Below are 24,756 nucleotides of genomic sequence, written 5' to 3'. Positions count from 1 at the left end.
TTATGTATGTTTTACATTCCCTTATTAAGGGAAGATCATTTTGGTCTCTCCTTATTTCTACAGAAACTCAAGAGTCTTTGTAGTATTATGCAAGGAACAGACATCAACACCTATATTTAAGTATGACACATTGTTAACTTATATTATCACTTATAAATTGACTCCATTTTAACTATTTGGACTGAAAAGCTCCACAATGAGTGTTTGCCTCAGGCAAAATTTTTTCTAGAAGACATAAGCAAAAATTGTGCAGTCATTTCATAGTGAAGGTGGGGAAAACCCAGTTTTGCCATTATTTATACAGCTGTTCCAAAGAGAATCTCTAGTGCTTCCACACTTTGGAGCAGGGACTTGACATTTGGCAGAGAGGTTGCTCTCATGGCTAAGTGCCTTTTCCATCACAGTGAAAATCCACAGAAATTTGGCGGAAATAAAACCTCCTCAAAAAACTACTTGTATACACTCTGCACAGGTCTGTTAGAGGCCTGTAACTGAATTACCAAAATATTGTCCTCGCATTAACTTTGCTTCCTACTCAGGCGACAGGAGCTAAGAGTCTTTTTACAGAAGGGGAAGCAGACACATGCTGGTGCAGAGAAGGGGTGAGGGACGGGACAGGGACTGGGGAAGGTGAAGGGCATCACGGCTACAAACTGATGGACCACTGAGTTGGTAGTCTCAGATGTCTCATCTCTTTCCAGATAGCAGAGAATACTCCTTCTTCTCAACAAGTATTTCAGAGGAAAAACTAGTCAAAACATAACACTGATTTTGAAATTTCTCTGCTTTCTTGCACACTAATTTTTATTTGGAGTTTATTCCTGCACACTTAGACCACGTGATCTTTAATGCCTTGTAGTTGTATTTATTAACATCTCACTTTTATTATTTTTATGACTCGAGGATTTTTCCCCCAAGTATTCAGTTATGAGACTTAGCTAGTTTAGGAAATTATTTTAAAAAAATATATAAAAAACCTATCATTTTTTTCAACAAAAAGTAGATTTTTTTTTTTTTCCCCTCTCTCCCATTTGTTTTCTCTCACTTAAGAACAGGCCTAAATAGCATAGCTGTTTGCTTATAAGGACCTGTATTTTACTTTGGTCAAATTTTATTTGAAAATTGCAGAAATTTTTAGCTCTTAATAAACTGCTAATGTTTAGTCAACTCCTTTGAACATCAGAAATGCACACAAACACACACTGTTCAATTCATGTTCATTCTCAGGGACTAGATTCAAAGACAGGAAAGCAACACAACCTTTTCTTGTCAATACCACTTTTAAAATGCTGCGTTTTGAGGAGGTACATTTTTAAGTCTTTTCAGCTGTCACTGAGATATATTTTGGTACTATAATCTAGACAAAAGGTGATCAAATAAAGCGCACCAGTGAAGAGCCATCACTTAAATATTTATTTGCTACCAGCTTGCATAGAGCTCATCTGGAGCTTAAGAAAAGGGATATTCTAAACACTCTGTCTGCAATGGAAGCAAATATTTACTCACAAGACTTTTAAAATTATACAAAAAATGATTCCTTTCTCTCCTTTCTTAATAGATGCCTTAAAATTTAACCTGATGTTTAAGAATGCTGACAATCCTCCAGGGTCCAAAAGACATTTTTTCCTCACCAAATACGCTGATGCAGATGATCTTCCTTCCAATCAAATATCTTGTGAAAGAAAGCTTAAAGAGAGGAAAAGGTTTGACCAATTCTACATTTCATACGAATACATCACCTTTACCTGATAAGGTAATAGCTTTTTGTTCTCTTTAAGAAAAGGAAAAAAAATACTACCAAAGATCTTTTGTAAAGAAATTTCACTTTTTAGCTGCTGATAATTCAAATCCAGACCTAGGTGCAAGTCTTCCACCATTATTAAAAATTGCAAAATATTCTGTAAGAAACGTAGTCACAAAGATGCAGTGGATATCTATTTATAGTAAATGAACCTCTTCAAATTGTTTTACTTTATGTGAGCTAACCAGTAAGAGGATAATATCATGTCTCTTATTTTTTTAACTTAAACTCTCAGCTTCCTTATTTTAAGACCTGACATGGGCATACCCATACAGCACTTATCATACATACAGAATCAAGCAATTTAGACTGGGTTTTTTTGGGTTTAATAATTTAGGCACATCTCTCTGACAAAGAAACCCAGTTATTATTAGTAATAAAATCTGCATTCCTTTTGGAAGGATTAAAATATAAAATGCAGGAAAATAAATTAAAACACAATATGGGGTGTTTTTCTACAATCAGTAATGATAACAATAGTCTAAGAAACGCACAGCTTTATGCACATGCAAATGCCAGTTCTCACATAAAGAGATGGATATCCTACCTCAGGAGTTAACAGTGTCACCATTAATGACTTTTTATTGCTCTGTATTTTGAAAGTGCTCTTAAAACATTAACTAATAAATCTTAGACATTTCTATGTAGGTTTAGGTGTTTACACAGAACTTCTCAGGCTCTCATTACACGTCAGCAATGGTTTGAGCATTATGGTTGTAAGTCATCACATCCAATCTCTTCCAAAGTGAAGGACCACAGTGCATCTGTGATGAACATAAATGTAAAGCACATGTTTTGCAAATTCACATCTCTAACCTCTCTGATCATTTCAACTATTAGTAACAAGCACAGAATAATTTTTACTGTTTCTCAAAAAGTAAAGTTAATCCGTCTTTCTAGTTATGCCTCAAGTTATACCATAACAAAACCTGCCAATAATACTACTATGTAAGAATGGCTCTTAAGAGATGTTGAGTAATTCTTCTCACACAACTTATTAAAAACAGATCAGAAACATTCACCCATGTGTCAGCTGTTCATTTGCCTCCCCAGTTCTGTTTTAACCCAGCTTTCAGCTCCTACTGATTCTGTCTGCCATTACAGCAGGAGCAACCAGCAGAGCTGCATCCATCCTCACCAGTGAACTTCCACAAAGCACCTCTTAATTAGTGCAGGGGATGGCTGACATGCTCTGGGTGAAGGATCAGGTGCTAGATCATCTCCAGATGACTGATGTCTCAACTGAGTTGCATACTTTGGACTATAAAAATCAAGGAGAGATGGAGGAAAGAGAAGCCCGGGGACAAGAAGTCCAATAAATTTCTACCAGCATGCAGGTACAAGTAAATAACAAATAAATCACTAACTTAAAAATAATTATAATGAATCCAACCGCCCTGTGAATGAATGCACAGTGTTGTTACTTCATCACTGAATATGGTCCAGTTCCTTATAGTATTACATTTTTAAGATATTATGCAAGGTATATAGAGTCATTAAGATGCAATGGATATCTATTAATATTAAATGAAACCCTTAAAATTGTTTTAATTCATGTGAGCTAACCAGTCAGAGAATAATAGCATGTCTTAGTACATCAACTCTTATAATCACTTTTCTAAATAAATACTCTGTTTCAGCAGCTTTATTTTTAAATTGGGGCAATTGGTTTATCTAAATGGAAATGTACAACCTCTATTTAAATTTCTTATAGGGATATCTTTTGCTTATAAGGACACTCTTATTTAAATTTTGTGCTCATGCAAAGTCATTTAAAACCAAGTTGCTAGAAAGCCTATGAGAGGAAGCTGAAGGGGTAAACCATTTACACTTGATGTCTACAATCACTAATCCACAGAACATAAAACCATATAACACACAAATTACCACAGAGACACAGCACTTCAAGTCACCTTACAATGGGTGATTGTTAAAGCTGCAAATGCTACTAACTGATATGGCCTCTCCTGTCACCAGTTGCTGGAGCAGTCACCTTTCCTGCTGCAAACACAAACCCATTCCCTCAGCTTCTTTCCAGAACCAGCTGGCTGAGCCAGAGGGGAGGCATCGTGAGCTTTCACATGCTGCAAGCTCTGAGCAGAGTTTGAACCGTGGGGCTTAAACTGAGGGGACTGGTGGTGAACTGCATGGTGAGAGAGCTGACGGGTAGGACTGCAGGGGTGTGGAAGAAAAGCTTCAATGAAAGGGCAGCAACGCATACACAGCGAAGGAGGAGGAGGCTGCCAAGTGGTGGAAAGCAGCCTAGCGAGAGCCGTGACGGGCGAGAGTGCCAGCTGAAGTGAGGCTCCATTCCGAGAGCAAAGAAATGGTTTCCTATTTAATTCCTGCTGTTTAATTTCACCCTCTAATGGCATTTAAGAGACACCATTTACTTTGATTACAGGTGAGCCTATAAAACAGGAAAGTTGCACAACTGCTTCTCACTCAAGTCTGTACTCCAAAGGTTTTGCAACTCCTGTAACACCCACACCACATTCCCCCAGCGAAACCACTCAATGGTGCTCAAAAAACTGGGAAAAAAAACAACCTTAATTTCCCCCTCACCCCAAGATCACAGACGACAAAAAGACTTGTATTCAGGAAGTGGAATAAATGGGTTTCATACTAGTGGAATTCGTGCCTGTTACTATACCTCTAACATAAGTTTAAAAACTTAAAAAAAAAAAAATCTTTAGATGTGAGTTAAGTTCTACTATTGCTCTCAGTCTGTCTCAGAAGAATCTTAACATTTCCATCGCCTGCACAAAACCACTTCAGTTCACACAGATTCTTTCAGGGCATTCAGAAACCGTGTGGTCCAAAGTCTCCTTGTGGATTTCGTTCTATGAGATACCAGGCCATTCCCAAGGATGAAAAGAAGACTGGTTATTTCCCAACAAGCTTGACATTGTTTTGCCATTTCCTGAATGAGCATATCAGTCCTTGGCCACCACACAAATCATCTAGTCAGGACAGGCTATTTTTATAGTTCCCAGATGGTCTTTATATACTTTCATGCATGACATGAGCTTTGCAGGATACAACCACTCTGGCGACCTTGGTACATGTGAAATTGTTGTCTCCAAGCAAAGAAAGGTAGGAGCTGTGTCATGCACATGGGTACATCTATTCATAGTTATGTCATGCACTGCATCATTTTATTCTCACAGTGTACCTTGGCATTTGTCATTGGCAGGAGTTCAATTTGTGTCATAAAAAATATACTGGCTCCAGCTTCAGTTCATTCTAGTTATCTGCTGCTTCCAAAGGGAACTGCGACAAGCCATTTGCATTCAGGAGTTGACTGGTACTTTTGACCCCAGCTCCCTATTTTGACAGCAAACACTCAGCAATATTACCCATTCCTGAAATTATATTGGAGGTACTACTGATATTCAGTGCTGATGAATAAACTCTTCCAAAAGATTCCCTTGAGGCTGTCTTCACACAGTCTTGGAACTAATAAGAAAAAAAGTCCTGATTCAAATATTTTGACTTCACCATTATTAAAATTGTATGATTGAGACATAACAACCAACTACCTCTAGGAAACGTAACAGAAACCATGTCACAAATTACATTCTTTTCTAAGGATAACCAGTTATTCATATAGATTGCTGCTTAACCATATGGGTAATTCATCACCTGTCCAGCAATTCACATAAATGGACATAAATGGTGCTAGTCCATGCAATAAACCAACAATTTTGATACAGTCAAGATGCCCACAGCCTCTGAAGGCTCCTTGCATGCTACTGAGATCCTAAAGCATAGCAAAGCATGGCTGTAGTTTGGGAGACCACGGAGAAAGTGGAGCCCATTGTACAAAAGTGGATGACAGTTTATCTTCCCAAGATATTAGTTATGGGGGAAGAATTTGAAAAGTGTCCCTGGTGCTTCAACTGCCCTTCCTGGCTCATTACTGTGTAGCTCTGGGCCATAACTGCAACCAAGCTACACATCAACAAGGGGTATTGACACACGACAGAAAAGGCTTGCGGATTTGGACTTGTAACTAAGACAACAAATAACAACTTCTGTATAACAGCTATTCCAGGCACTTGCTAGACTGGTTTTCATATTCTGCTCCACTTCTGGGCACTACATCAACATACACCAACTTTAAGAAAAGTTGTTGATGATGATGATGAATGGCATGTTGGTTTCAAACAGGTTTATATATAGAAGACGAGAAACATTTTACAGAGCTGCAAATATAACGAAAAAGTGACAGTATGCATAAAGCCACAGGACACACAACAGAAAAGCTGAAATGTGCCTTTCTTCTCTCACTTGGAACAACTTCATAATTTTAGTACAGTGTTACAGCAAAATTCACCAAGGAACTTTGTTTTCTCTCTCCATTAGGGACTTGAGGGAAAACTATGCTCTGTGTGTCTGGAGTTCAAATTACACCTTCCACTATTAAACTCCTTGGTCTATACTTTGACAGAGAATTGACATTTTCCTTCCTCGTGTTCAAAACTCTCTAGTTTTAAAAGCAAGTCTGCTACTCAATACAGTCACACATTAATCTCTCTGACCTCGAAACAAAGGAAAACAAATGTCCCTGAACAAACTGAAAGAAGAAATGCCACTCCTGGATAGCTGAACTGTGACCATAAAGATGGCCATAGGCTACTGTTGGAACCGTAGATGCATTTTTGTTTGGCTGGCTTAGTTACGGAAACCAGGGCTAAAGGCAGAATGAAGTATGTGCCCCACGTACGTGCTCTAGGAGCACCCCAGCTCGCAGCCTGGAAGTAAACACCGGTCTCTCTCCGGAGCTTCGCTCTTCCTCCTGAGCGCTCGCAGGCTGTGGGCAGAAGCCTGCGGGGAAGGGGGTCGGTGCTCTGCACCAGTGGGACCCCCCAGCCCCGGCTCCCTGGCTGCGGGCGCGGGTTGTGCCAGGACAGCACTCGCCCTGCGCTCCGGACAAGGTGCTGCGGCGAGCCCCCCCCCCCCCCGGCCATACGGGCAGGGGATCAGCACCCCGGGGCCCCTCGTCTCACCCCTCGGTTGGCAAATCTGGTTGCTACGTTAGGTGCTACCTTAATATGAACATCAGCAACTGATAAACGGATAAAAAAAACAGGATGTCTGGCTCCATCGCAGATTTGTTTTGTGACCTTGATTTACACCTGAAAGGGTGTGTTTTGTCAGCTTCAGTCAGCGAGAGGTAAGGTGGCTTTGGTAGAAGAATGACGAAATGGAGATATCTGGCAGCAGCAAAGACTCCTGCCATGGCACTCCCCACTACAACACCGGTCCTGCCACTGAAAATGTCTCTGCACAAGTGTGAAGGCGGTGCAGAGACAGCAATGCAGGTGTAACTTGTATCTTACAATTAAAGCAAAAAATTGTGTGATATATCAAGAGACCTATGCACACACTGAATTATTTTTCTCTAGTTTACTAAAGAGAAAAATCCCTTTTTAGAAAGAATTTCACTAGCGTTTTATCTATCAGCTCAAATAACAGTTTGACCACCCTTACAAGTGAGTCGGATGGTAAATACTGTTCATGGTAAGTCCAGTGATTAATTACAAATTGTCAAAATCTGTTTGTGTTAGCTTAAAAACATGTGTTAAAAAGACACATATTTGTTTTCATATCCTACACAATCCCCTTGCCTTAAGAGCTCAGAACTATCAAAAAATTTAGTAACAGCCACCTGCACCCATAGAGAAAAACAGTATTATCCAGTGATAAAATCCTTCACTAAAAAGTCTAACATTTTGTCTTATATAATCCCTAAGCCATTTTCATGCCAGAGAAAGAAAAATACCTGTAGCATTGAAAATTACTATATTTGGAACCGCAACATGCTTGTGAATAAAACCATCACACCAATGCTGAAATCGATGGAAAATATTTCAAGCTTGCTCCATATTGTCCTAATAAAGTATGATTTTTAATTCAAAATAATGCGAGTAACTAAGCAGTGTAGGCTGAAGACTGATTCCTGAAGATTACATTTGATTCTGAATTCCAACTCTGCAACCTTGGGAAATACAACTTAATCTTTTTACTTACAGCCCACTGTAAAGTGTTTTATAATAGCTGACTTAGGTATCATCCACCTCACCAGTGTTTTGTGGTAATTAGCTGGACAAAATTTACACAAGAAATGAAACAGAAACTAAGATGATAATGCAAACCTTATCAAAGGATATAAACCACCGCATATCTTCACTTTAAAAATTCCCTTCAAGATACATCATCATCACAACAATAAAGAAAACCAACCCTGACTTTGAATTCAAGGTTGATTGAATTTCGTCACACTCCCAACCTTCCAGCTTCCTGATAATTCAAATTATTAACTGGCACATATCCAGAAGAAGCAGGGGAGGGGAAATCTAATTTGTGCATGTACTTAGACAACTTGAAACTCCCTTTACAACTGCTTATCTCCATATTCCCTCTGTTCACCTTCCAGAAAAGCAACAAAATAAAAGCAGAAGCACTTTTTTAGTGGAAGAGAATGAAGTGCTAAAAGTATAACCCATTTTTCAGCAACTGCAGAAACACACATCCTTGACTTTTTTGCTCCCATTGTTTTCATCGCAAGTATTAGCAGCTATTTTTTAACCACTGCACAATATGGCAAGACCTTCTGACAGGAGATGCAAAGGCAAAGCCTCTTTCCCAAAGAGCTTGCAGTTAAAGCTCTCAATTAAACCCACTGGAGTTATTAAAGAATGAGACTTTATGGCTCTCAAGTGAAACAGGCACAGGACGGTGATCCTGTGGTACTTACAGAGCCCCACTGCTTGCCGGTTCAAGGGAGGCACAGTTTATGAGGAAGAAAAGGAGGGATGCAGGGATCTGCATGTAAGTGCACAAAAAAATGGATTTCTCAGCTTGCTTTTTCTTACGCACCTCCCACAATTATTTTTGTCTTTTATCATTTCTTTGTTATGCTTTCAGAATTTCCTTATTTTCCCTCAGGGATTGGGGTATTCAGAACAAAGGTTATCTTTACGCTGGGGTGGCTGAAAATTTGCAGTTTTCTATTTCCAAGACACAGCTGACTAAACTTGGCAACATTTACAGTATCTGCTGAAATCAACACCTGACTTCCTCTACACCAAGTAGCATTAATTAGATAACTGACATGAAAAAAAAAAAAAAATAAAAAAGACAGACGATGATTACTGTCATCTGCCTTGTTTTGATATCAGTCACTTTTTACTGCTACCATTACAAGAGTGAATGGTTAAATCTGGAAATATTTGTAGCATAAAAAATACACAAAAATTCAAACTCAATTGTGCCAGGCTAGGTAGGCAGTAGAAGGGCTGGAGCTAGAAGTAGTAGATAGAATCACAGAACCATGGCACCGTTTAGGTTGGAAAAGACCTTTAAGACCATTGAGTCCAATTGTACAATAATTGCATTCGCGTGCCCTGCAATTTGTTCCGTACTGAAACCCCTTTGGACGCCTGAGGACCAAAAGCAGAAAGCCTGGGGTGTCCCGGCTGCCCCCAGCGGGTGACCCCGGGAGGGTGCAGGCCCCTCACAGTGTGGGGAACTCCACCACAGGGAGCTCAGCCACAGCCGAGAGATTTAACACAGCACCGGGGCCGCGCTGGCGAGGCTTTGCACCTCCTCTGCACGGTCTGCTAAGCCTTTTGAACAAACGGCATTATGGACCTGGGATTTTATGTTGCTTCTCAGGATACTATTCCCATAGTCAATGGGAATAAAATCGACTTTGGGAAACCAAAAGTCAACCTGCAGAATTTTTTCCTTCTTGCACGTCACTGCCAATAAGATGTCTCAAAGTGAAAATAGCTCAGATCTTTAGGGGCAATACCCCTTATTGCAGTGTTGTTGCCACAGATAGATGCGAACAGCTGTATCTGACCAAAACTTATTCAACCATTCCACTGTTGCATTGGGAGGGCAAATTACCCCTGACTGTCCTTCATCAGTGTGGGGCTCTGGCTAATAGTCAAAAATGCAGTGAACACTCACTTGTTACCATGTGCAACACCAGTTCTCAGTATTTGGTGAATTTTAGTCATATATGAAAGATATCCAAGCTACAAGCTAGGCTGTTACTTTCCAAAATCTGCACGCAAATTAGAAGGCATAATTTAGTTTTTAACATCATCAAATACCTTCTAAACACGAGAGGATTAACAGTTTCTTTCAGTAGATTCAACACTCAATTTGAACATTTCAAAATACAGTGCACCATTAAGCACAGCATACAGAAATTAGTTTTTTGATTGCTGCACCTTCCCAAATCTTCACATATTTGGAAATACTTCAGCTATTCTGCCAGTTCCAGAAGATAAATAATTTCAGTTGTTGTTTAAACTGACTTGGAAAAAAGATGCATCCTGTCATACCTTCCCCAAGCCCCGGGGTTCTGCAAAATCCAGTCACATCTCCACTGCATACAGTAACTAACCACATCCTTTCACCTCCATTTCAGCTTGGTGGGCCTAATTTAAGTAGTGGATTACTAATTAAATGAAAAAGCATTAAAAATGCCTGCAAAAAACAATCAGGAATCAAGCTCCAGTGGCTATTTTGCCTTCAATAGGCTAATTTCCTTAGTTGCCAGATCAAAGGTATTGCAGATGATACAGATGCAAACAGAATTCCAATTTGAGGATTATAGACAATCAAATGCTGCTGCTGAGCAAACCAAAACTAATAATTATAGCTTTTATAAAATGCGTAGGAAGTAAGAGGTTCACAAGAATTCTACTGATAGCCCAGTTCCTTTTTAATCCTAAGGTCTGTCAACTTAACATTTACTGTACTGGTCAGGTATAATACAAATAGGGATGGGGGGAACATAACATTGGCAGGTTTTATTCCAATAATAGACTGAAAGCCTATTAATTATGTGGCATTACACACCATCCACAAGAAAATCTGTTGTTTTCAACTGTTAAATGGAAATTACTAAGCAAAGAAAGTCACTGTGCTTTTAAAGCAATGACCAAGTAACGTTTTATATACTATGATCCAGAAGGAGGTAATTTCTAAGGGCAGAACGTTAATGTTTATGTGCTATATCAGTTAAAAACTCTACATGCTAATGAAAAGCTATTCTGCATTGTTCAAAACAAAACTAAGAGTGGCTAAAATAGTAGAAATATTCAGATGACAAGATAGAGTATACAATAAATTATCATTGGTTTTAGGGGTTTTTATGCCCAGTGTTTAGACTCAGATAATACAAAATACAATAGTAGGAAAATGTGATTACAGATGCATGAATTTATCTGTTATCAGTTCAGTTCTAGTCTAAAGCAGTTTAAATGAGCTTTGATAATGAAAGGCGATGGGACCAGATCAAATAGTGCAAGTGATTTGATTAGCTCCATGCTAACCATCACGGGTATATTTAATTTAGAACAGAGCGATCACGTCTGACTTGGTAAACAGCTCAGCATCTGCCTTCCAAGGTAACACCTTCATAGGAGAGAGATTGAGATCTGTTGTGTTTGCAGAGTTTTTAGCTAAATCCCCCAGCTCAAGCCTCTGGTATCTTCTCAGGACAAGCAACTACAATAAAGAGAAGGATGCAAGTTTCTAGACAACCAAGAAACCACTAGATGAATAAAATCTCCTGTGTAAACGCTCTGAATCTACTGAAAAGCATAATTAGAATTATGTAAACAACCCCTGGGGCTGAGTTTAGTGGTCAGCTAGAGCAACTGGGACAATGCCACAGCAAAAACCATATACCTGAAAGATTTCATCAACATATCAACTCCAGTAATTAATGAACATGCTGCGGTACCGGAAATTTTATTTCCTCCATCCCTGTGAAAACAAGGCTACTCCTATTTTCCGCTCTCTTTCAAAGGGACATGCAGTTCTTCCACTGCATAGCAACAACATTTTAAATCAATACAGATGCAATCTCATTTGTGTCCAATATATTTGTTTCAAAATTTTAGGAATGCAAAACATAATCTAATGATGCAGACCATTACCTAGCAATGAGTTCTTAATATTAATTCTCCTGTGAAATCCTAAACCAAAATCAACTTAAGAGTTAAGAGAAGAATATATGCAGAGGGGCTAGACTTGAAAAAACCTCCAGCAAAGTTAAGATACTCTTTATTCACAGTGCTGTATGCAAGGCAAAGAGCAGACACTGATTACAGAACGGGTGACCACAGTAAGAATAGAGAGCTCTGAGAGACATGGCACCGTGTAAAATTTGGGGAATGACTGAAATAAGCACCACAAAAGAAACTGAAATCATATGTAAGGAGATTTTGTAAATTCTGAAAACATTGACATTGATGGAAAAGTTAATATAAAGGAAAGAAAGATGGTTAGTGTATAGAAAAAAAAAAAAAAAAAAAGGAAAACAGTTGGCAAATTTCTGTTTATACCTACACAAATTACCATTACCTATGGTAATAAGAACAGGTTTAATCTAACTCCAATACATACCAAATTTTCCCTCATTTTTGGGTTTTGGCCACATTAGCTAATCAAGCATCTATGGTGCAGAGAAACTCAGAGCATCCTTAGGCTCCAGGATCTCAGTTGGGGTTGTCAGACCATTCTTTCCTCCTCTTCCACTCAACCTGCCTGATTCAACTGCTTCTACTGATGCCCTTCATCATCCCTTGGACCACAGTCTTCAGATCGATGTCACCACGGATAGCCTTGCTTCCTTGACTTTTGCTGCTCTGGCTTTGAGTTATTTCATTTAAAATTGATGCTGTATTTGTTACTTTCTTTTTTAAGATCTTCCCATAATTTTAGACATCTACTTATAGGGAGAATTTTCACTCTCTGAGCTTGCAAAGACTGCATGTATTAACAGACTTCCAAAACATTACCTAATTAGGATGAATTCAATATATTTGGGTTTACCCTTAAACAGATAACTTGCAGAGATCTATCAGTATTTACAGAGAAATCAAATGTATTCATAAAAAGGAAAAACAGATTCTCCAGTTTACAAATAAATAGAGATTTATCAACTCAAATTGTTTAAAACGGAATCGTCCCACTATGATTAACAGTTTGACATAAAACTAGAGTTGTTTAAAAGAAGGAAATAAACAAAAATATCAAAATGCTATTATATAACATGGAAAGGTTTGAAGCAGTGTTTTGGGGAAACATGGCTGGAAAGATCTCCTGGCATATCAGATATCAAGTTTAGCCTTAGTCATATTTTATCACAGCTGAACTTTTGGCTCAAAAAATAAAGAATCTGCAAAAAAAGTCATGAAACTGGTGGTGTAAAATGAGGTTATTGTGCTAAAATCTAAAGCAACAGATTTTTAAAATATGGGATTAATTTACATTTGAGGTCAAATTTTGAAGCAAATTACTAAGCCTCAAATGACCAGAGATATTTAATATCTGTATTCATGGAATGTAACCACATAAGTAACATGGAGACACAGTTTTGTTTAAGGCCAGATCACAAAGTTTATTCAAAAAAGTGCATTACACTCTTTTTTTGTGCCAGTAAAAGGATAATTGTTTTTACACAATGATGCTCAGTTTTTAATACGGTGGAGAAGACTCATCTCAATGTCAAAACGTATTCATGTTAGATCTTTTTTGGAACAAAGTTCATAACTTGAAAGCTTGAAGGACAAATAAATGTATTTTCTGCATTTAATTTCTCTACAGACATAGGATATTCTAATATTAAGCAAATCTTTAACATTGAACTTATAAATAATAAATGCAAGATGATTAACACGTTGAAAGCCTAGTTTGAATTATATGGTCCATATGATTCAATTCACGTATAAAAGCCAGCAGCTATACTTGAATTGCATCAAGATTTCTCCAAATTAATTTTTGCTATCAGTGTTGAGCTGAAGAGGCAGAAACAGCAGCAGCATCCTTCAGCCAAAATATCAGAAGCAGCATTTGACTGCTTGGGATGCATTTACATACCATTTTGAAGCAAATCCTTGCTATACCTTGATCTGGAACAGTATTTCTGAACTAGCAGTCCAGAAACTGACATTAATTAGTATGGTAGGAATACTTCTTGAGACAGATTGCCATTTTTCTAATCTTGTCAACTATATTTAATGTGACATATTCTGATCACGTTTTTAGATAAACCAGATAGAACGCAAGTTTGCCCTAATGCCTTTTGAAATTGCAACAGGAAGAACTGGTTGGTAAAAGCGAAAGTACACTAAGAAGTTGTAAGATAATACTGTAAAAAAACTTCAAGTTGATCTTTCACGTGTTATACATTTTTCATAATTGCCTATCTAGACAAAAGTTATTAAATGTGTGTTGTGCTATATAGGTATATAATTAAAACATCATACACAATTAATATATACTGTAAAAAGTTCAGCATAAAAGTAGTATTTCATTTGCAGGCCGGTTCCAGTTCTGTGTGGAATAAAGTACATGATGTAGCTAATCCATTAAGGAGGCTCTCAGACAATAACCTAAATGGAAGCTTTAATTGTGGGGGTTTTTCTAGTATCTTCCATGAAGCTAACCTCAAGTTTTGCTTGGCAATTTATATTTCAATGGAGAGAGAAAATGCCTAGCCTGAGTCCTGGACTCACTGGAATCAAGAAGAAAAGTGCCACTGGCCTCACAGCTATTACTTGTAGGGAGGAGTATAGATCATTACAGTACAAACTCTTCAAAACATGGTATTGTTGCCTTTTTGTCTACAAAAAATTCTCTGAGTCAGTGTCATCTTTTCTGTGTTGTGGAGAATCAAAAACATCTTATACCTTTTAAATTAGTTTTACAATGATGAACGTAACAATTCCTTCAACACACTAATAAAAAGAGGCTTTTTCCTATTTTCTATCAAGGAATGTAAAAACAATTAAGATGAATCATTATATGAAGAGACCTTGATTATGGAGAGAACTAAGTAGGGACTAGAGAGAAATTATTTTACATTTCCTTGACCATAAATATACAATCATGCTATACAAGAAGGCTCCTATGATTATTCTGTTTATTAGGACAGGAAGCAGGCTAGATAATAAAGGAATTAGTATCTGCATACATCAGTTGAACTAAGATCATTTAACCTGATGTAAGTTGACAATAAACACAATTCATGTTATAGAGTTTTGGGATGCTTGCTAATTTAACATTGTAGCTCACAGAGTAACCAACAAAAAAATGTTAACTGCCTTAGATGTACTAAAAATTACAAAATGAATTTGTTTCATTACAATGGATACATTTTTTGGAAAAGCGTCTTTCCTGTTCCCCATATATTTTCTGAGTAGGTAGCAGACATAATAACCCAATCTCCTGAACCATCTATTAGGAGAAGATACAGCATTATATAGACATCTCACGTGTGAAGGGCTGAATGCAATATGGGTTATTCAGAGGGAATGGGCTTTGCCCAAGTCAATACAGAGACTATTCCAAGATTTGCCGCACAAATGGTTGCACCGATGTAAAACTGGGTGTGCTGCAGCTGTTTGCCTCTGCTCATTCACTGGAGCTTACTGTCCCTCACAGTTGAACCAGAGCTAAAGACAGTCTGGTCTATCCTCGTGTTTCTTACAGCACCCCAGTACGTTTTAGCAAACTGCAGCAAGAAGGGGACTTTGCGCTGAAACAGTCAGGGACACGCAAGTGCCCTGCTCCTGCAGCTCAAGTGTGGGCTGTCATTGCTTAAATCACCATGGCTTCTTCTGTGGAGATCATACTCTCCAACTGTACCATTACAACAACGACTTTACTAAGTCAGTGTAATAACATTTATGAAAGAAAAGCTTAGGCCAAGGTACTCCATCACAAAGCCCAGTGTGAACCTGTGACCTCAGCGTATACGTAAAAATGTAGTATCAGTGATGACATGCTTATAATTCCATTTTGATTAATTATACCTGCAATCTCAGCTCTCCACACTGAAGAACTACATCTTAACTCTCACTGCTATAGATACATAAACTTTTGAGAAAAAAAAAAAAAGCAACACTTCTTTTCACTTACAGCATTCCGAGTGAACATTAGACAGTAAAATACCACGTGAAAATGCTCACAGGCTGCCTGAAGATGGAAATTCTTCTGAAATTAACTGATGTTAATCTGTATGTTGGGCACAAATCTTTAGCATGTACTATCTATATAGTAGTATAATTATCGCTGAATTGTATTCATGATCCATTAAATCAAAGCAGTTTGGTAGAAACCGATCATACAAATACGTAAATAGCAATACAGATCATATACATCTCCAAGGCTTAATTTATAGTGAAACAACTTACTGAAAGAACAATTACATTACATGTTCTGTTTCTGTGTGAGATGACTGCATGAGACGTTCAGCTATTCAGGAGTACGTTTAACTAGACTGCCTACAGCAATTCCATTTCTACAGCATAATGTGATAAAAGAATTCAGTTTAAAACAAAAGCTTCAGGTGAACCAACCTTTAAAAAGCAGAAAATCCTATTCTTCTTCAGAGGAAAACTGTCCTAATTCAGTTTGGGAAGCAGCAGATTTACTGCACATACCTAGTCCCTTGTTAACAGGCAGTTTGCAGAAGACACTGCGTCTCTGGAATGGGCTACACACGCAGTGACTGTGCGGTACACGTACGAGGACATATCTGAGTTTTCCAAGAGTGCCACCACCTAAGTTGAATTCACTGACCTGGGCAAATTTCTGCAGTTCTGCCCAGACAGGTTAAGGACACTTCAGGTGGATGAAGAAGAACCGTTTGCCTGTGTGAAGTCTCTGCTGAGCAAACTCCCGGGAGCAGTTTCGGGCAACGCAGAACTCCGCTCTCACCCAACCTGTGGCAGGGTGGTGTGCTCGTGGAGGTGTGCACCCTTTGCTTCATCTGGCACTCCAGGTAAGCTAAATACACACTTACTAAAGATTACAGCAAAAATTGTCTTTTTGCATTCTGCATAACTATTACTAGCACTTTCAAGTGACCGGCATGGTGAATGTGGTAATCTAATGTACTCTACAAATCAAAGGACAGAGAACACAGGATTGTCACGGCCCAGTCCTGAAGTCCAAATTATGCCTTAAATAATCACCAGCTTAGTTTAAAAAGCAAAGGATAATGCATTTTACCATCTGAATGCTAGCATCCTCAAGACTCTCTTCACTATCATCGAAAACTTTCCCTGAAGCCTTAGCTGTGTTAAAGAAAAAATATTTAAAAAAAAAGAAAAAAAACAGTAATATTTTTATTCCACTAGCAGTAGTCTGAAATGCTACCGTATAAAAGGCTCAAAACAAGTATCTCTGAAGTTGGTCATGACTGGAACAGTAGTTTCCTCATCTCTCCAGCACAATGCAAAGGCATAAAAATTGTTACCTAATAGACAAGTTCATGTTCTGGATAGATATACTTTCTTCTGACTTGGCTGAAAGGTCAAAAAATAATGATTAAGTAATATTTCATTAATAAAACCAGAGTTCATTTAACTATGATTCAGTAAGTGGCAAGAGAAGTATCAGGGAATATATAAATAAAACTCTGCTTCAGCCTTGAAACAGCTGCAAATTTAAAGAATGTTTATGCTATTTAAAAATAATATCTCTATTTTGAAAAATATTATGACAACAGTTCACTATCTTTTAATGAACAGATACAATGACGTGACTTTTAAGAATACCTACACAGTATGAATAATGAATGCTGAGTTGTCAAAGGGAATAGTTCATGGTTAGGCTTACAAATGCCATATTATTTGTTGACAACACTTAAAAAACAATTTCAGAGATCAAAATCAATACTGAGTTTATTAACTAAAATGAAGAATTATATTATAAAGAATATTGCTTAAAAATAGTTTGATTTTTCTAGTTCACAGATCTAACTGACCAACAAAATGATTTGGTGGGATTTAGTGTCAACAGCATCTGTTGTTACCACACAGAAAGCCTCTCCCTCTGCCTATGCAATACCACTGATAAAATTCTAAATAAATTAAATTAAATTGAACCATTAAAAATCACTAATTGTAAAAAAATTATGAAGTTGTTAAAGAACAAGTATGTGTGGGTATATTATAATACTTTTCAAACTAATGCATTTGCAGGCCAACTCTTTGATGACAGTTTCTTTCACTTTCCTTGTACAAAATGCAACGTTCTTATGTAAAAAGAAGACACACGTTTCATCAAAATCAACTATCTTAATGCTGACCTGTATGTAACGAAACATTCTTCTCAGTCATATCAAATTAATGATTCTGAAATGTTTCTGAAAAAATACTGTTCTGGTAATATTTTTCAAAAAGAATATTGAACATTTTCTTATTTTATGTTAACCTGTGCCTGTGCACTTCTACCAAAAATAGTCACAACTTGCACTATCGCATTTCATTTGTGACATTCACAAGCTGCACCCATCCCAAGCTCCTTGAGCAACAGAAACCTGTTCAGCATATCAGCTGTTACGTTTGAAATATCTTTCATTTACGTCCTATCCATCTCCTTCTGTAAATTCAAAGTAACTAATTCACACAGTAAACATCAATCTAGTGAAGGGTGAGCTGTTTTTTCCTAGGTATCATGTGCATACTCCTACTGTTTCTAACTGAACTCCTCCAACTCTACATGATTCCACATCTAATTTTGCTTCATCTCTCTGTTTCGTCTTGCTTTTTACACTCCAAGGTCTTCTAGTCAAGATACTCCATACTCCCTATGCATATCACACATGACCTTGATATAGTCAGCCTCCTGTCACTGTCACCCCCATCATACAAACTAGGATAACAGTAACAATGCATGGGACAAAATTATCATGACCGTATTTTGTTAAAACATATTTTTATTAGTCTTAATAGCGATTTTGGCCCTGATTTTCAAAAGTCACTACTAATTTTGGGAAAAAATTTTGGTGCCTACCTAGTAGAAAGTACTAAAGTGGTCTGACACTCATCATGTAAAAACTGTTGCACTAGCTGGGGCAACTAAACTAGTAAAACAGGACTGAAGAAATTTCTGTGGTCCAATCCCAGGCACAAGGGAAGATTCACTAAAAATTATTAATAACTTTGTAAAATCCTTAAATTTTTCTCTACGTTTGGATTTCCTCTGACTTGTTCTGATAAGTGATGGTTACAGAACCTCATGAGCAGATTTGCACTGCTTCTCCTAACAACTCACCAAAATCCAACAAGGAGTTTCTAAAACATTTAATGTCAGGAAGTTACATAAAATTTTCCTAGATCTTCTTTCTTTGAAACCTGACATTTTCTACCTGTTTTGGCTCTGTCTTCATCCTAGATGGGTTAGAGACATTCCCTTGTGGAGAAGAAAGTCCCAGTGTTACTGTGAGATGGAAAAGTGCTAAAGCATGTGCTGTCAATCCCTGTTACAAAATCTCTGACTAGCGTAAGACCAGCTGCATGTTTCAGAAGGAAAATGTGAAAGAGATCCTGGAGATCTGACCGATCTTCAGAGTGACAGAAGGTAAAAAGATTGATGATCAATTATTTGCTATGTATCTGGTGAAAGGTTCTGGCCTTTAGAAGAGCAACTCATGTCCACGGTGAGAAGGAGCCCTATTTAGGGAATAAGGTTCATCTCACCATCATATGGCTACTCTCTTTGGATAAGGACAACCTAAGGCAGGCAAAAATATTCTCAGGTAAAGGGATAGATGTTGCAGAAACATGCAATACAAACTTAACCCTACATATGGACACCTGAGTGGAGAGAAGAGTCAGAGGCCAAGGAAACAGGTAAGAGAGCTCATAAAGTCTTGTTTAGGAGGAGATGTTTTGTATAGCTGCTATCAGTTTAAACTGTTGAGGAGATCTCCACTATTAAAACATTAAAATCAGAACTTATAATTTTTCTGGAAAAGAGAGCCAGAGACAAAGAAACTGAAGATGGTACTCCACACTATTGGTGCCATTATCTCTCAGAATTACTAATAAGCCAGGGCAACCAGATCTTGAATTCATATACTGTTGGCAATATGTGATAAAGGAAACCACCAAACCATGTCAGAGAACTGGATGACCTGCTCATTAAGCATGTATTTGTAAAACATGAAAAGAACTACGAAGGACATCCATCTGAGACATGTAAGATAGGAATGCCATGCAGTCAGTAGTAACACATTAGGTGCTCCCAAATTCTATCCCTAGAATACTTTTTTAAATACCAAAAGGATAATCACACTCTGAGCCTGCACATTCAATATGTAAAGTTTAGTTAATCACAAGCATGGAAGTTCATTGGCCCAGTAAACTAGAAGAAAATTCTGCATTTGGAAGAAAGTACAGAGATGAAAATGTGGAAGGACTTTCCCTACCCCACTGCCACCAGGGACCACAGGCAACTATTAAGTAGTCCAAAAAAGGCAATCTGTGGCAAAAAAATCTAATTCTGGGTTAAGGGTGTAATTACACTGAAATATGTATTATACATTAAAACAAACAAACAAACAAGCAAACAAAAAAAAAAACACAAAACAAAACTCAGCTAGAAATGAATTCAAATAGCAAATTTTGGGCTAAAGAAATCAGACAAGAAAGCAGAGGGCCTCCAACTTCTGATTCATGTTTTAGAAGAATACACATGCTACGCAAAAAAACCCCAAACAACCAACATATATTTTCTTCTCTGTGAGTAGAAAAAAAGCATTTTTACAGATAAGGAGGTTATTAGTAACAGAAATGAATGTTACAAGACAACTTTAAATGAGCACACCCAGATAATTTGTGCCTTAGAGTCCTAAAAGTGTTTGCGAGAGTATCATTTCAATGATGCTAATTTTCAGTAAATTTTGAAACACCAGAGAAATTCAGTAAGGCTGCTGGCATTTTCTGCCAATATTTGAAGATGGTAATCGGTATGATCTCAGTAATTATAGAACTCTAAGTCATTATTAATTTCAGGCAAAATAACCAGCAAATTGATAAAGGATAAATTCACTGGGAAATGACATGAATAAAACTGATGCCAGTCAACACCATTTTACAGAACCTTGGTCAGTAAAACAGAAAGTTTGATTTAATCATCTGATAAAGTTATGAACTGTGGTCAATAGAAGTTACTCCATAAATGAAACATGCAGACTTTTGAACAATGTTTTCTTACAGCCACACAACATACAGAGTAAGGAATTATTATCAATATCACCAAATGTGATTAAGATGTAGATATAAAATAGTAGCTGTTAACAGGAAATAACAATTGAAGAAGAGCGCTCTACATTACTTTAATAAAATAATCCAGTACTAGCTCAACATCATCTAAGAGCATCACCAACGATAAAAAAGTAAATACTGTCAATAGCAGTTATGGCACAAAAAGTGCCACATTGGTTAATAAAGGTACCAGAGTGGTTATTCACAGTAGTATGGATTACTTTGTAAAATGGGGATGATGTATCACAGCCAAGTGGACTTATGTAGCAAGAGAGGAAGGAAGAATGCAGGCAATACCCAGAAAATGACAGCTCAATACAAATGTCAGTGAAACCTTATGACAAAAAGGAGTAATAAAACCCACACACATCTAAGTGTATAAGACCAGTGATACTACCTTCATTCACAGCATTCACTGGAATAGTGAATACAGATGTGTAGCCCCCACACTGTCTTCCCAACATGGCAAAGATGTTGTTTTTTCTTGATGCTTTCTCCATAATTCACCAAAAAAGGGGAAGAGCTCTGTACCTCCTTAAGACGTTAACCAGAATGCTCCACATGCTGTTATTAGCACAGTGAGGGATTTAGGAAGTCGTGTGAAAAGAGCACAGCAGGAATTTGAAAAGTCTGCAGAGTGTCAATGAATGTTACATGAACACAGAAACAGCCTCTGGTCCGTTGTAGGAGGGTAAGAGAGCTCAGGCCTAACATCAGTCACTGGGTAGTACCAACAGTGCTGAAGGTACAGTGGTAAGACAGATCTTACCACTGATGTGTTTTGGGGTTCTTTCCTACCATGACAATTACTTAACATCAAAGCCACTTAAAGAATTGTACAGCACTTCTCTGCTTTGCTACATTGTGCCTCGTCAATCTGTATCTTAAAAAAGAACCCTGAATAAATGTATATGAAAAAATGAATAAACTAAACTAATAAATAAACTCGGAATAAACAACCCTTTTTGTCAAACATCTCTACTTGAGAGAGTTGGACTGCTTAAATGACAACACTGGTAGAAGTACATCATCACGTATACGCATAGGAACTAACTGCACGCCAGGCTTCACTAGGAAAAAACATGGAAGGCAGCTGGATGGGAAACAGTGTACCTGAGGTAAGCTCTTGTTTGGTGACTGCTTTTGGCTTACCTGGTCGTGAGACCCTTGAGCTGCTGAATGCTGCTCCTCGCAGGCTGCTGTCAAGAGTCTGGGGGTTTGAGTTACCATGGAGATCACCGCATCTGACAGCTGAGAGGGCTGCAATGAGAGACAGAGGTACCCGTCAAGCCAGTTTCCATCACCTCATCAAAACACGAGCACTTGACCAAGGTACCAGCTCCCAAGTTAGGAGCTCTGGCAGAATCGTAAGGGGAAAGAACCCAATAACCATCACAGAAAGAATGAGAGAGGCGAGGGCAAGCTCCAGCCACTCACAGCATTCAAGTGCTTTGCAAAGCCGTGCACTTTTTCAGGAACTTGGAAGAATCCTAATATACCCTGAGCTTGGCTCAACAATTTTCAGCCTCTTTGGTCAAGTATAACATCAGCAAGCAATTCATCCAGAACCGCTGCTGAGCACAGGACTGAAATGCCAGCACGGTGCCTCAGAACAGTGGGGGGGACACAGAAGTGCTCCCTGAGAAAGCCTCCAGTGGCAACCGATTGAGCATCACTTCTGTGCAAAAAGAAGTAAGTAGGCCAAAGAAATTACCTTCCTGTATGTTTTTGTGGGAAAGTCTAAAGGAAAGCATTTATGAAAATCAAACATGAATGATAGTGTGGCATTCTTCTGCAATAATAAAACTATTTTCCATGCCTGCCACTGAGCATGATGACTAAAGCCTTATTTCAGATTTCCTCTGCCATTCGACCGCCATGTATCTTGACTAGTTTCCTACTCCTGCATTTCAAGCCTTAAGTCTTATGCTCAGTTTTTTCTATATAATCTAATAATTAAATGCTGTAAAGTGAAATGAGATATTCATTGGAGACTTTTAAAATTAATTATACTCTTCCACACAAATGTCTAATAGCTTTTAAAACTATACATTAAGGATCATTTTATGATATAATCAATTTAATAAATAACATATTTAAACACATCATCAGGAGAAGCTTTCATAAATCCAGTTCTAATTCTCAGTCTGCAGTACTATAACATGCTCTCATTTACATCACTGTGAGACAAGTACACCATCTAACCAAATACAACTACTCACCTGAAAAAGCTATACCTATTATAATCAGAGGTGAATTATACAAGGGACAATAAATGACTATTTAAGCATCACAAAGTATTAACACCACATCAGCTAGAAGTCTGTAGTTTTTCCGAGTTTGTCTATTGAATGTGTTTGAACCTCTATCTACCTGGCTACCTACATAATTACCTGTCTAATTCTCAGATGGCATTCTGAGATGCCTGTTGTTATCTCTTAATCTTATTTTCAAATTGTCTCCCATCTCATTTTTCTGTGGAGCATGTTATGTTTATGCAAAATATAATATATTCAAGAAGCATAACTCTCTGTAAATGTAAAATCTGAAAATCCAAGCAACAATTAGAGGATTTTTCTGTTACGACTTCTCCATGTCTTATGGGAAAATTGTTAAGAGTATTATTATATTAAAATTGTCTCTATTCAGTACTCTTGACATTATGCTGTGCAACAGTAGCTAACACATACTGAGGCTGCTCTGATGACAAATACCAGGAAAATAACTGGCTCATCTGTGCTGAAGGCTTCTGCAAGATTCATGGACTTAAAAGGACACTAGAATACCAGATACTCGTATTGTAGCACTGTAGATGGAAGTATTGCTATTGAAGAAAGTGTATTGATTCTTTCTGTCATAATTATACTCATAAATTGGTTGGGCCACGTTTTCATTTGTTCTGTTTACAAATCTTATGTACTGGATCACTGATAGCTTTTATCAGTGATGGGATCACTTAAAGGCCATTCATCTTCCCACGTTGCTACAGAGCAGGCAGAAGGCATCTGGTAACACAGGCTGGTAGGGCTAATCGAAACCTACAGTAAGACTGGCTTTGGTTACCTTGCCAGGCAACTTTTTGGTAAAAACATTCATATTGTCTCTCTACCGAAAAAGTGATTTGTGTGAAGACTAGAGACAAGTAAACAATTTATTTTCAATAATGAGCAAGGGGAAAGAGACATTTAGAGATTAGAAGACATGATTTCTTTATTTGTATCTTATTCCCTGTGTCAATGACACTTAAAAGTTACCTAGATTTCCCTTACGACTGGGTGAGAGTATACATGTGGATGGTCGTAATAATTTGTCATGCTAGCAGATGCCCCTACCCATAAGGCTTTACTCAACAATAAAAGAGTTTCTTAATATCTAGATTCATACAGAAATAAGTGCTAATATAAGCTCTGAAATAAACAGTATACAAAGACAGAAAATGTTTTTTCAACTTTCATTTTTATGCTTTTATTGGTAATATTAACATTACAGCCTATCACTACTTACAATAGGATTATGGTCTCCACAATGTAAAAATAAATTGAAAAAAAAAGCCCACCAGAGATCAGAGAATACAGCTGCAAAAGTGATTAGAACACTGTAGAAAATACTTTAATGTTAAATATTTGGAGAGTTCAACTTGTATAGTTTGAAAAAAAAAAAAAAAAAAAAAAAAAAAAGACAGATGACCTGATTACAGCACCTACCTATTTTCATGGGGAGAAAATACTAAGTAACAACTGGCTTGTTAATGTAGCAAAGAAGGGTATACATAAAACAAATCAGCATCTGCAAGCTGACGCCAAATTCAAATGAAAACTAAAGCACATGCTTTTCATCACCTGTGACTAACCATTAGCCCAG

At 37.7% G+C, this 24,756-nt stretch overlaps 1 protein-coding gene across 2 annotated transcripts in view; it reads right to left on the bottom strand.

Moving 5' to 3' along the window:
- TBL1X (transducin beta like 1 X-linked) overlaps positions 1 to 24,756 on the bottom strand; it is a 198,784-nt gene that overhangs the window by 69,113 nt on the left and 104,915 nt on the right. For both annotated transcript variants that reach the window (XM_042788878.1, XM_042788879.1), the window contains one exon: positions 22,048 to 22,155. The gene's annotated coding sequence lies outside the window, so the exon portion shown is untranslated. The remainder of the gene's footprint in view (positions 1 to 22,047; positions 22,156 to 24,756) is intronic.

This window comes from Tyto alba, unplaced genomic scaffold, assembly GCF_018691265.1.
Source record: "Tyto alba isolate M040663 unplaced genomic scaffold, T.alba_DEE_v4.0 Super-Scaffold_14, whole genome shotgun sequence".
Classification (NCBI taxonomy): domain Eukaryota; kingdom Metazoa; phylum Chordata; class Aves; order Strigiformes; family Tytonidae; genus Tyto; species Tyto alba.
The sequence above is the reverse complement of the archived record's forward strand: the minus strand, read 5'-3'. Positions and strand labels throughout refer to the sequence as shown.